This window comes from Chrysochloris asiatica, unplaced genomic scaffold (genome assembly GCF_000296735.1).
Source record: "Chrysochloris asiatica unplaced genomic scaffold, ChrAsi1.0 scaffold00005, whole genome shotgun sequence".
Classification (NCBI taxonomy): Eukaryota; Metazoa; Chordata; class Mammalia; order Afrosoricida; family Chrysochloridae; genus Chrysochloris; species Chrysochloris asiatica.
This window is the reverse complement of record NW_006408523.1, coordinates 14,451,464-14,466,567: the sequence shown is the minus strand read 5'-3', so window position 1 is coordinate 14,466,567 and position 15,104 is coordinate 14,451,464.

The window sequence follows — 15,104 nt, the reverse complement described above, 5'->3', positions numbered from 1 at the left end:
GAGAGCTAAAATATGACCTTGAATTTATCCCACCTGAATTTAGAGATCATCTGAAGAACAGATTTGATGCATTAAAGACTATCTCTAGGATGGAAAATAATCTGATACACTGAAAACATTCCTTTGGGATCAAAATCATCTCAAAAGAGAATAGTTGCAAAATGAGTTGTACATATATTAATAAACGCATACATTCTATTTGTACGTACACAATACTCATTTCCTTATGATCCTTTTCTTTGTTTACTTCACCAGGAAAAAAATAACTCAAAAGCTTTATTTTGCTACCTTTTAAGTATCCTAGTTATAATTATACCTCCTTAAAGGCTATGGCATTTCCAACAATATGAAAATCCCATTGATGTTTTTCAAATGTTAGAAAAGCTTTGAAATACAAAAGTGAAAACATAATCAGAAAAGGACATGCCATCAACCATTTTCCCATATATTAGCGCTCTCCAGTGATACAAACTGAACTTTAATTCTTCTAAGATCTCTTTTGTGTGTAATATGATGACCTCATATTGAAATCCAAGAACTAGAGCTGGGAAATGTAAAGAGGCACCATAATGACATCTCTTCTTGAACTTATTGAGATCACTAACATTGAGAAATGGTTACTTAGCACTAACTATATCTAGGTGACAACATACATATACATCTTTTTAGCAAAACTGAATGAACCACAACGTTGGTGGTTCAAACCCACCAGCTGCTCCTCAGAAACCCTAGACAGGATCTCTATGAGTTGGAACCGATTTGACAACAACAATACCCTACAAATGGGACAGTGGTGGTTCAGTGTAGAATTCTCACCTTGCACTCAGGAGACCAGGGTTTGACTCCCAGCACATCATGTACAGTCACCTTGCATGTTGCTATGATACTTAAAAGATTTCAGTGAAGCTGCCAGATTAAGACAGATTAGGAACAAAAATCTGATGATTTACGTCTGAAAACCCAATCAATGACGAGCCTGTGGCACAATGCTCCAGTTTCATTGAGCACCAGAAGAAGTCAGGGGTTAACGTGATGGCAGTAAAAAGCAATACTTCATCAAAGGCATTCCTGGGTGGTACAAATGGCTAATGCGCTGACTGCTAACCAAAATGTTAGGTAACCCAGGGTCGCGGAAAGAAAGACCCGATGACCCACTTCTGAAAAATCAGTCATTGAAAATCATGTAGATCAATAACTTACATAGCTGTTGAATTTGCAAATGTCATATGATAGATGTATTTAGAGCAACAACAACAAAAACCACTGCTGAGGTTGCTCTTGTACAATGAAAAGCCACATGGGATTTGGTTCCTTGGTTTGGAGGTTCTAGGTCATGGTTTCATGGGGTATCCCAGATAATTGGTCTAATGTGTTTTGCAGTTCTATTTTACCTTCTAGTTATTTTTGTAGAACCTGGGGTATTAAAAAATTATAAGCCTCCATCTAAGGAACAATTGTTTTCTATTTGCCTGGAGCAACAGAGGAATGAGAAGAGTTAGGAATTGTTTTTGTTGTTAAGTGCCATTGAGTTGGTTCGAACTCATAGCAACCCTGTATAGGGATTCCGAGGAGCAGCTGGTGAGTTTGAACTGCCAACCTTGTGGTTCATAGTCCAGTGCTGATCATATAGCACTACACCAGAAAGCATGGGGGCTCCATATGATAAGAACTGGACTGGGAACTACAAGATTCATGGTTCAAGCCTGCCAGCCTCTCTATGAGAGAAAAATGAAGTATTCTGTTCCCATGAAGATTAAAAAAAAAAGCTTCAGAAACCCTATACATGGTCACTATGAATTGGAACTAGGTCAATAGCACACAAAAATAATAGCAAGCTAGGAATAGAAGTGGGAAATGGATGTGTGGCTAATTGCTTCCCTGAATAACTACTTCCTTGGCCATAAGGCCTGGATGATGCCTGGTTACTATGCGTGAACATTTCATCAAATATTCTACAGAAGAATCCTAATCAAAAGGGGGGAAATGTAGAACAGGATTGAAAATACTCATGAACTCCTGACTTTCTGAAGTCATGGAGACTGGATGAACCCCAACACTATTGCTCTGGGATCATTTTTAAACCTTAAACCAAAAACATCCTTTGAAGTCACCTTAAAACCAAACAGTAGTTTAGCTTAGTTAGTGAAGAATGTCTGCTTTTAGTATTAGCCTCTTTTAAGATCTCTGGTAGCGTAGTGGTTACGAATCGGGCTGCGAACCTTAAGGTCAGCAGTTCGAAACTACCAGCGGCTCCGCGGGAGAAAGATAAGGCTTTCTACTCCTGTAAAGATTTACACCCTTGGAAACCCTTTACAGGGTCACTATGGGTCGGAACCGACTCGACGGCACTTCACAACAACAACAACATACATGATCAGACTGACAATAGCAACGTAAAAGATTAGATAGGGACCTTAAGGAACAGTGAGTTAATGTTAATGAAGGAGGAACAGTTCAAAGGAGGAAGTGAGAAAGGTTGATTAACTCAAAGAATGTAATCAACATCACTGAATTGTATGTGTAGAAACTGTTGAGTTGGTTTATGTTTTGTTGTGTATAGTCTCAAGGAAAACAAAAATAAAATAAAATAATTTTTTAAACCAATGGAGCACAGTGTTACTCTGAAAGAGTCAAAGTTGATGAGTCTAAGTCAAATCTCTTTGAAGGCAACTGAACAAAAAGTGTCTGTATAGTCTCTTGTCTGTTTACAGTATTCCCTCACTGTATTAGTTAGGATGTTTTTGCTTTTCATTTTTAAGTTTTTATTGTGAATTGAATGATAGTTTTTATGGGAGAACATTGGTTTTACACTCATCCTATTGCATTTTGTTTCATTGCAATGATGACAATCCCCTCCATGCATCATCAAATCTGCTGCACAAGACCTTTTTAAAGTGTTGAAGAGCAAAGATGTCAGCTTGAGGATTAAGGTGCACCTGACCCAAGCCATGGTATTTTTAATAACCTCATATGCATATGAAAGCTGGACAGTGAATAAGGAAGACTATAGAAGAATTGATGCTTTTGAGTTATGGTGTTAGAGGAGAATATTGAAAGTGCCATGGGCTGCCAAAAGAACCAACAGATCTGTGTTGGAAGAAGTGCAGCCAGAGTGCTCTTAGGAGGCCAGGATGGCCAAACTTCGTCTTTCATACTTTGGACATATTGTCTGGAGGGGCCAATCACTGGAGAAGGATATCATGTTTGGTAAGGTGGAGGGTCAGAGAAAAAGAGGAAGACCCTCAGTGAGATGGATTGGCAAAGTGGCAGCATCAATGGGCTTCAGTGTGGCACCAATTTTTAGGTTGTTCGAGGATCAGGCAGTGTTTCGTTCTGCTGTGCATGGGGTCACTATGAGTAGGTACCGACTCGATTCGATGACACCTAACAACAACCATGCATCATCATTCAACAGCATTTGCTTCTATTCCTTCTGGGTTGTATATATATATATATATATGTGTGTGTGTGTGTGTGTGTGTGTGTGTGTGTTTATACACAAAAACACTCAGGAATATATAATCATTTAAACAACCAAAGGGCACATGAAAGCCTGCCTCCTGGCTGCCAGCACACAGCCTTTCTCATTCCATGAGTCTAGAGGCCTCAGATGCTCTCTCTCTCTCTGTGTTATCATCTATGCCTACATCTCTGTTGTCACTGCTTCTTTGGATAGGATCCCATATTCCACTTGTGGTCTTCTTCCTTGATGATCTTAGGGTCCTCTGTTCCTGGAATGTAAGATTAACTACTTGTTACAAAATTCTACCTTTATAGTTGTGACAATAACAATTAGTCATGATAACAATTATTCACTATTGAATCTTAAGAATCTTATCCCCATCTCCTTCCACCAGACTGGTCTAGACAAGAGGAAAACTATTCAGTGGGGATTCTACTTTCCCTTGCACACTCTGAAACCAAACTCCCTCTTTAAAACTTGTAAGCCAGTCACTTTGTGCCTTTATAGCCTCCCCCACCCCTTTTTTAGGTAGCCAATGTCCAAGTTGCCCATCCCTATCAACCTTGTGTACAGAGGGGATGGGAATGATTCTTGATGTGAAGATTCCTTCCCTCTCAGTTGATATTTTTTTATTTTCCTCTATTCAAGTTCTAAGGAGCTCTGGTAGTGTAGTGGTTACAAATTGGGCTACTAACCTCAGGGTCAGCAGTTCAAAACTACCAGCTGTTCCACAGAAGAAAGATGAGGCGTCCTGCTCCCATAAAGATTTACAGCCTTGGAAACCCTGTACAGGGTCGCTATGAGTCAGAGCCAACTCCACGGCACATAACAACAACAACAACAACAATTCAAGTTCTGACCATCCAGCCATCAAAGCTAGATCGAATGGGTACTATCTATAAGTTTGGGCATTCTTGTCTCCTCACTTCATATCAGCTGAATGCTTCATTCTCGGCTTTAGCCTTCTGTGGTTATAACAATTAGGATGAATTCAACAGAAATTGAAATTCAAATTACCTTAAATAATCATTCACCCACTCACTGCCCTCGAGTTAATTCTGACTCATATCAACCCCATATAGGGTTTCCAAAACTTGAAATCTTTCAGGAGCAGAAAGCCTCATCGCTCTCCCTCAGAGTGACTAGTGGGCTTGAATTAGCTCACATAATTATGGAAGTCTAGAGCAGTGCTTCTCCAACTATCTGTGGTGAAGAGTAGTTGTATGTTTTGTTGTTTGTTTTCAGTCAACTGCAGGTTGCTACATGGCCTTAATACACATGGCTTGTGCACAACTTGCACCACTTGAAACTTACCCCTTTTTCAACAATACCCAAAATGTTGTTCTATAAATAGTCCAACTAGACAAGTCCCCCAGACACATACATTGATGTCAATTACCACAAACATCTTAGACTAGGTTCTCTAGAGAAGCAAAACCAGTGAAGCTTATACATGTTGTTGTTGATGTTGTTAAGTGCCATAAAGTTGGTTCCAACTCATCACAACTCAATATAGGGTTTCCAAGGAGCGACTGGTGAATTTGAACTGCCAAGCTTGTGTTTCAAACTGACCTTGCAGTCATGCACTCATCCTACAGGGCTACACCAGAAGTCCAAAGCTTTGAGAGAGAGAGAGAGAGAGACAGAGAGACAGAGACAGAGAGAGACAGAGAGAGAGACAGAGAGAGAGAGGGAGAGAGAGACTTATCTCAAAGAAATAGCTCACAGAGTTATGTTGTTGTTAACCCTGAGGTTCAAATTGACCTTGCAGACCAGTGCATTAATCCACAGTGCCACACCAGGACTCTAGGGTTGTAGAGGAGGGCAATTTCCAAGTTCGTGAGTCAGATGTCAGCCTGGAGGCTTCTCCAATCCAGGTAGCTACAGGATCTAATCAATCCAAGCTCAGCAGGTTAGGCAGCAGGCTGCTAACTTCGAATGTGGATGAATCCAAGGTCAGAATGTACAATGGCAGGTTGTTGGCTCACAGGCTGTAGAGCCTAATGAATCCCAAGATCAAAAAGCAATACAGCAGGCTACTGGCTCAAGTTCAAGGAGCCAGAGTTCAGATGATGAAGAGCCAGATGCAGGCTCAAGATCCAGGTAAAAGCAAGAGTTTTCCCCAGAGTAGTCATATATATTGGTAGCAGGCCACACTCTCAAGTGTATGTGTTTGCGCATACATGTGCGTGTGTGTATTTATTTATATGTATCTAACCCACAGAAACACAAACACATGTGCATTAAAAGGTATGTACAACAATGGCATATACATATCTTAATCATATTATTCATTCTGCTAAAAACTAGAAACAAATGATAAATAAATAAGATTGTAGTGCATACTATTGGTCTCTCCCTGTCTGAAGAAAAGAAAAATACTGAAAACTGAAGACTCTTGGAAACAATCGATCCAATGGACTAATAGATGGTGTGAACATTAGTCTTCCCAATCCTGATACCAAAGAACAAGATGGTGCCTGACCACCAGTACCAACCGCTCTGAAAGAGTAGACATTAGAAAGTCTTAGATGAATGGGAGAAAAATGTAGACCCAAACTCAAAATCGTATAAAAGATCAGGCTCACTGGTCAGATGGAGATACCAACCCTATAGAGGATGTCCAAGGAGCAGCTGGTGAATTTGAACCACCGACCTTGTGGTCAACAATCCAGTGCTTATCCTACATATATTCAGCTACTCTAAAAAACTCAAAATAAGAAAGAAATATTCTAGTACGTGGGTATAATGAGACACAGCAATGAAATGCTATGGGGGTTGCTGTGGTTGTTAAGTGCCTTCAAGTTGGTTCCGACTAATAGTTAGTTTCGACTGATAGTCCATAAATAGGGTTACCTAGGGGTTCCCAGACTGTAAATCTTTGCAGGAGTAGAAAGCCTCATCTTTCTCCCATGCAGCAATTGATGGGCTCAAACTGCCAACCTTATATTCAAAGTCCAGTGCTTATCTTACAGCGCCACCATGCTGCCCATGAAATACTATATAGCAATGAAAATGAACAAGCCCTCCTCCATACAACAGCATGGCTAAAGCTCATGAACATAATAGTGAGCAAGAGAAGTAAAAACAAAAGATTTCATACTATAATAATTCCAGTAATTCAAAAACAGACAAAATCTATGGAAACAGAGGGCAGGACATTAGTTATCTTTACTGAGTGGAGCTGCTGCTGATGTCTTATTTCTTAATCTAAGCGGAGATTCCATGGTCGTCTTCGCTTTAAGAAAGCTCATCACATAGAACCCTTTGGGGGACTTTTCCCTATGCCTGGTATAGTACAATAAGAAGGTTGTACAAACAATAATCATAATAAAGTCTGATATTTGTTATAATGGTGGCATTATTCAGTTTACTGATAGGTTTTATAAGTGTTGAATGTTCCTGGTTCCCAAGACAAGCAGTTACTATTGAGTTGATTCTAACTCATGACAAGTCCATATGTGCTCTATAGGATTTTAAGGGCTGATATTTTAGAAACAACTCTCCATGCCTTTCCTGTAAGGCACTCTGAGTGAACTTGAACTACCAACCTTTCATCCAGCAGCCAAGCATGTTACCTATTTGCACCACCCAGGGGCTCCGCTCCAATACAGCTTGGCAAGTACAACTCTTAATTGAAAGCTCACCAAGTGCTGAGTGACCAAGGATCTGGAAATGTTCCAGAAAGAGGGTAACTTGAGATACTGCTGGAAAAAAGAAAAAGTTGGCTGAGAGCTGGCGTGTTGTTGTTGTTAAGTGGCATCAAGTACATTTCCAACTCATAGCAACGCTGTATAGTTTCCAAGGCTGTAAATCTTTGCAGGAACACAATGGCTCATCTTTCTTCTGAGGAGTAGCTGGTGTGTTCAAACTTCTGACCTAATGGTTAGCAGTCCAGTGCTTATCCTACAGTTCCACTGTGCTTCCAGGTGGCTCTATAACTGGTAAAGAGTTGGTATGTTGTTAAGTGCCGTCAAGTCAGTTCCCACCCATAGCGACTGTGTATAGGGCTTCTGAGGAGCTTGAACCACCAACCTTGTGGTTCAAATGACTTTGCAGTCCAGTACATTAATACACAGTGCCACACCAGGACTCTGATATAGATAGCATTTAAATCAACAATACTCTGAGAAAAACTAGACTTCAATTGATTTTGGCTTTGAATCTGCTTGAGATATAATCAAGCAGAGATTCTAGTACTTTCTGACTAGCCTTGTGATCCTCTCCATTCCTCCTGCCCACACATTTAAACATAAACTCTTCAGAAATAAGCCTTCCTTGAATTATCCAAATTTGAATGAGCCATCTGTTTCATGTTGGGACTCCAAAGGACACATGAAATGCAATTAATTATGTAGCACATTCTAAGCTCTTTCCTCGCAATCCCTTCCCCCTGAACCAGCCCTTCTGCCTCTCCACAGTTTGGGGAGGGTCCTCAGTGGATATTGGCAAAATGATAGAGGGAAACACAATAGGAAAGATTGTGATGTGTAACGTTTGTGATGGTTTTGACTGTAAGAAACAGAGGAGCCACTGATGTAAACAATAAGGAATTGATTCTTTTACACTAAGTACAGAAGGAATGCAGATTCTAGGCGGATTAAGTCCCAAGGTTCTGCAATCTTCTCAAGACACAGCAGCTTGTATCTCATCAGCATGAAAGCAAAGTCTCCTCACCAGACCACAAAGTGGCTGCAGATGTTCCAGGCATCACATATCAACCCAACAACACCTCATTAACAATAGAAGCAATTTTTGCCTCATAGGTTTCTTTGTTTTAGTGAATAAAATTGTTCCCACAATCTCCTACAAGAATCTCCTCGGATCTCATTAGCCAGAATTCATGCCTAACTTATTTATTCCCTGGCAATGTAGATGAAGCTGTCATTTTAATCAGTCAAGCGTGAGTCACCCTTGGAGAGGCAAGGTTTGTGGGAGAAAAGCCACAGATTCAGGGCTCTGCCAACAAGGGAAATAGAGGACATTTCTGACAGGTATCTATCAAGGATTGCGTTATGTCACCCCAAAGTATATGTTGGACTCCTAACCCATATATCTGTGTAATCCTATTTGCTGTTTATTGCTAAGTGCTGTCAAGTCAGTTTCAACCCATAGCGACCCTGTACAGGGTTTCTGAGGAGGTACTGGTGTGTTTGAACCGTCGACCTTATGGCTCAAACTGACCTTGCAGTCGAGCACATTATCCTGCAGTGCCACATCAGGACTCCCATTTGAGAAGAGCATTTTCTGTGTTATGTTAATGCATCCAGATCAGTGTAGGTGGATACTAAACCTAATCACTTTTTTTTTAAATTGTGAATCAAGTTAAGGTTTACAGACAAGATCATCAATTTTACATTCAACAAATCATACATTTAGTTTCATCTCAATGATTGCAATCCCGAGGGTAACAACAGTCATCCCACTTCCTCCCTGCGGCTCCTGTTTCCCAACTACCCACCTTCCCATCCCTTCTCGTCATTGCCCCTTTGGTTTGGCATGATGGATTGTTCCATCATTCATAGTGACCGTATCTTACTAGCATTCCTGTTCCCTCTATATACCTATCTACTGCTTGGCTGAAAGAGGGTCTGTTCCTTTCCAGGTCTGAAGGGTGGCCAAGGGCCACAGTCTCAGGTTCCTCAAGTCTCTCTCTAACCAGTAAGCCCATAAACCTAATCACTTCTGAGTGATTGATTGAGTGAGAAGATTGGCCACAGAAGGAACCACAAACTAAAGAAGATAGATGTCTCATGAAGGTAGTCAAGAACCTGTGGCATGCCATGGACACCAATGCTGGAAAAGCTGGGGACCTTCCCCAGAGCTGCCACACACAAAACCTCCACTAGAGCTATTGCCTGAGTGCAGACTTCTGACCTCTGGAGCTGCGAGAAAACAAATCGCTGTGTGTTAAAGCCTTTGTTTTTGGTGTTTCTGTTTCAGCAGAACTAGGTAACTGAGGCCTATCCAACAGGACCAGCTCAACAGGGGAGAACAGGACTTTCTTTCTCAAAGAGAAGGGTTTCTCTTAGCTTCTCCTTTGTTTCCCCATCAATTGGAAAATCCCTCAAGTATGGGAAAACATTTTAGTGAGAGGAAGAGAGGACATTTCTCTTCCTTCCTGTATTCCTGCCTTCCATCAAATGCATTCTGGGACTTTTTAACTTAATCTTCTCATTCTTTCATTCATTGCTGTCAACAAATATATGTTGAGAACTTATTATGTTTGGGATGTAACAATGAACAAGGCAAGACCCTTGACACTTGTAAGTAGCCATCTAAGATGCAACTATCACTCTCTCCCCATCCAGAGCAAACGAGAGTGAAAAAAATCAAAGACTCAAGGAAACAATCTAAAGGATTAATGGACCATGTGAACCCCAGCCTCCACAACCCTGAGACCAGAAGAACTAGATGGTGCCCAGCTACCACTAACGACTGCTCTGATCAGAGTAGAAGGGCCTGGACAATGTAGGAGAAAACTGTGGAATAAAATTCAAAATTGTCAAAAAATACCAGGTTCATTGGTCTGAGAGAAACTGGTGAAACCATGCCCTTAGACATACTTCAAACCTAGACTTGAACCCACCCCCAGGGATCAACTTTCAGCCAAACAATAGACAGGCCTACAAAGTAAACCATAACACTTGTTAGGAACATGCAAGACCCAAAGGGTAGCGTTTTCCCAAAAACTAAGTTCAGAAGAGAAGGGAGAAGGGTAAATGGAAATAGAGAACTTGGGGAGGAAGTGGGAAGAGTGTCGCTGCATTGAGGGGAACCCCAACTAATGTCATGAAACAAAAATGTATGTAAGTTTTTGAATGAGCAATGAATGTACTTTGTAAACATTCACCCAAACCACAATAAAATGTTTTCTAAAAAATAAAAATGGTTTCCAGGAGTTCACAGACAATGTGTATAGTGTGAGAGGGGCAAACACTCTATACACACAAGGGGCCCAGTGACTGCTGTCAAAAGAAATCAGGACACGTGACTAGGAACTACCTACCGTTCACTCTGGAGAGATGAGTGGGAAGTCAGTTGTATATAAAAGGAGATCCAAGAGAAAGTTGTTTAAGACTGCCTTTAGAAGGGAGAAGAAACGTCCTTATAGTAAGAAAGTGACAGAGAAACAGAACAAAAGCATCTTTAGGCAGATCATATGCTTGATAAAAGCATCTCAGAGCCCATGACTCAGGCACCCCCCCAAAACAGTACATACCCAGTCAAGGGACACCGCGGGAGCAAAGACTCAGAGGTGAGAATCCCAAAACCAGTTCACATATTTAAGATTAGCCTGACTTGGAGAAGACGTTTGTGGTTGGAGAACAGAGAGAAATGAAGGCTACCATTCCACGCCATGCAGCCAGTTCATAAATGAGCAGTGTTAACAAGGATTATGAAGATATGATGATGGTGGTGATGACCATGAGGATGGCAGACGTGAACGGTGGCCTGTGGTCACTTTATAAGTCTTCTAGGTTTGGAGTCCTGGTGTGGTGCTGTAGGATAAGCACTGGACTGCTGTCAGGTTGGCAGTTCAAACTCACCAGGCACTCCTAGAAAACCCTATAGAGGGTTGCTATGAGTTGGAACCAACTGGACAGCTCTTAACAATAATAAGTTAGGGGAGGTTTGTCCTGACTTACTCATACAGGGCCACTTACAGGCAAGTTTAGAAAAGATCTGACCATTTTGATCTTCTGATTGTTAAGTGTTGTTGAGTTGGTTCCGACCCATAACCACCCTGCACAGGGTTTCCAAGGAGCAGCTGGTGGCACCAGTGTAACCTCCAAACTTGTGGTTCAAACTGACCTTGTGGTCCAGTGCATTATCCTACAATGCAAAACTCTTAAGAGATGTTTGATGGTTTGGGAGCAAGATGTTGTTAAACAGTTAGCTAAGGATTTGCAGTTGGATTTTCATACACACCAACATGAGCACTAGCATCCTGTTTGAAACATTCCCAGTTCAGAAAATTGCACCACCCTACAAGTTAATCAGATTTCTATACATAGTTTCTTTCAGTGTATAATTACTGGCCTGACTTTATATTATTTTGGGATCATGTCAGCAGCTAATTGTGATACAGTCTGAATGCTTTGAAATGAGCTCGGCTGCCTCTGAGAATAGCTCAGCAAATTTAGGGCTATGTGTGCATCATTTAAATGCCTACTCTCGCAGGACATTGAACATGGTAGATGAATGGTGGAGACCTCAAAGGGCAAGCAGCTGTGGGCTCTGACCCTGCCTCACACTTCACTCTGAGTGTTCTAAGGTGATAATTCCTCAGCACCTACTTGCCACACTCAACTCTGAATAGAAGTGTGACCTGACACACATGTGCTGGGAGAGTTGGGCACATGGCTAAGTTTCCATCACTGCTGCCAAAAAACCCGTGACTATCAAGTCAGTTCTGACTCATGGCCTCCCCATGTGTCACAGGGTTGTCTTGGATGTAGTATCATGGAAGCAGTTCTCCAGGTCTTGCTTCCCCTCCCGGATGGGTTCGAACCACCAGCCTTTAAGTTTGTAGTCACCGACTGCCGTCTAGTCAATTCCCACTCACGGCCACCTTGTATAGGGTTTCCGAGACTGTATATCTTTATGGGAGGAGAAAGCTGGTGGGTTTGAACTGCCGATCTTGTGGTTAGCAGTCCAGTGCTGTTGTTGCTGTCGTTAAGTGTTGTCAAATCGGTTCCAACTCTCAGCGACCCAGTACAGGATTTATTTCCAAAGAGCAGTTGGTGTGTTTGAACTACTGACCTTGTGATTCAAACCGGCCTTTCAGTCCAGTGTTTTATCCCACAGAGCCACACCAGGACTCCTAAAATCACTGCTGTAGGGTCACAAACACTCAAGTTATCTGGACTCTATAGTAAGGAGGGTTCATTCCCTGCCTCGGGTTTCCACTAAGAGGAGACAAGTTCCATTCTGCAGGAAGCAAATATATAAAAAGAATACTTCTAGCCTCTCTTAGCCTCCTCACCTATTTCACCCTAGGGTATAGGAGTGTGGTATCTAATTTACGGATTTGGAAAGAGGAAGGAATCTTACTAACTGCCATTCTCCCTCACTCTGGTTCTCGGAATAGTCTTTCCTCTCTTTCATGTGATAAGAAACTTGCCCTTGCAGGGCCTGTACTTACGGTGAGTTGCATGATCCTGACACTTTCCCCACTAACTAAGAAAATTAATTTTCCTAATTATTATAATTAAAATACTCAAGAAAAGTAAACTCTGCATATTCATTTAACCCAAAATTGTAATAGAACTATCATGGGAGTGTGGGGCGAGGAACCAGTGTAAACCAAGAATTCCTTCTCTATCGTAATAGGGAATCCATAGATAATGAATATATAATGTTGATGAGTCAAAAGCTCTTTTAGACACCATCGAGCGCACTCCAACCCATGTTTGGCAGCAGGTGCTTGAATGCGGGTGCACAGTGCTCAGTGTGCAAGGGCAAAGATGGCTTCTCCATAAGACTGCGTCAATAGATTGTGTTGCCCAGTGAGTCATATAGCAGAAGATGACAGAACGTACTTCCAAATTGCCCTCCGTTACATCCATAGGATGAAAACGATATCTCAGGTTGTAAACTAAATTTAAAATAGGACTAATCCTGCTGATTTCACAAAATAAAAACCCTGGCCCCAGTCCATAAATACTTACCTCTTGCTTTCCTTGTACGAAAAGCACCTACTAAAATGGTTCCCAATGATCCCAGCCTTCAGTATTTCAGAAACCAAAGTATAACTTCTTGCTGTCAAGCAGATTCCCGCTCATGGAGACCCAAAACAGTCTAGTAGAACATATCGGAGGGTTTCCAAGGCTGTATCCTGACAGAACCAGATGGTCACATCTTTCTCCCATGGAGCGACTAGTGAGTTTGAAACTCCGGCCCTTTGGTTAGTAATCAGATGCTTTAACCATTGCATCACCAAGGCTCCTTTTCTCCTGTTTTCACTCCTTTGCATAATCCCCTCTCCAGTGTGTGACTTGGAACTAGTGACTTGTTTCTAATGAAAAGAGTTGGTAAATGCGATGGGGATGGGTCATCTCTCTCAAGATTAGACTGTAAACGACTCGCCCCCCACCCTCATCTTGCTTGCAGTTGCCTGCTTGCCTTACTCATGGTGATGAGACAAGTTGCCATGTTGGAATGGCTTGTGTGTCAAGGAAATGAGGTTCGTCTCCAGCCACTAGCCTTAGAGAAATGGATTCTTCCTAGTCACCAGCCAGGGGAGGAGCTGAATTCTGCCACCACATGAATGGGCATGGACAATAGAAATTTGGAAGTGTCCCTCCCCAGTCAAGCCTTCAGAGAACTATGGCCCTAACCATAACACTGGAGTCCGAACTGCTAACCTCAAGATCAATGGCTCAAACCCACCAATCGCTCCTCAGAAACCCTATACAGGGTCGTAACAGACTCAACAGCACTTGGCCACAACAACCATAGCCTTGCTTGAGAGCTCCTGAGGCAGACAACCAGATTCCTGGCCCACAGAAACTATGAAGTAATAAACTTGTATACTTTAAGCCACTAAATTGTGGGGTGATTTGTTACACAGCAAGTATGGGGCTGCTAACAGCTAGGTTAGCAGTTCGAACCCAACAGCCACCCCTCGAGAAAAAGAGGCAGCTGTCTGCTCCTATAAAGGTTAACAGCCTCAGACAGTCTACAGAGCAGTTCGACCATGTCCTATGTATGAGACAGAATCAACTCCGCAGCAAGGGGTTGCCTCATCTACAGCCTTCTTATCATTGCTCACAGTGTCTCTGAGCATGGCTCACACAGACTGAGGAGAGTTTATGGGGCAGTGTGGTTCTGTGGTGGGATTCTTACCATCTGACCAATCACTGCACCTGCTGCATAGTCAGTACCCATCTGTCAGCGGAGGGTTGAATGTTCCTATGATACTGGACAGGTTTTAGTGGACCAGCTAGGCAAAGAGAGACTAGGAAGAAAGGCCTGGTGATCTACTTCTAAGAGTCAGCCTGAGAAAGCCCTATGAGTCACAGCCCTGTGGTCTGCAGGCAATCATGGGGACAGATCATGAGCAGCAGCATTTCATTCCACCATGTCTGGAATTGCCACGAGTCAGGAGCCAACTACACAGCAGCTAACAATAACGAACATGGGCACAAGGCTGGACAAACACTGGCCTACTTTAAACTTGAGCCAAGCAAACAAACAAAGGGTTAATTCGGGTTTCAAATTCTAAGTCTTTTAATATCTGTTCCAAATTTTTCTAAATATGGCTGGCTTCTGTTTTGTCACATGGCAAATCAGATTCCAATGAAAGTTGGGAGAAGAGCACAGGACGGTTAGCATCTCTGTAATGTCCACATGGAGTCCTGGTCTGGTGTGGTGGGATAATTGACTGGACCACAAGGTCAGTTTGAACTGCAAGGTCAGCGGAAACCCTATATATACAGAGCTGCTGTGGCTCAATGGCACTTAACAACAACAACAACAATGTCCACATATCATCTCTCCATCCCTGATTCCCAGTTTATTCATTCAATACTTGGTAAACACTTACAACTCTGGCACTATTTTGGTAGCTGGAGATAGAGCAGTGAGAGATAGGCAAAGTCCTTGGCCATAATATGTGTGTATAGGATGGTGAAGG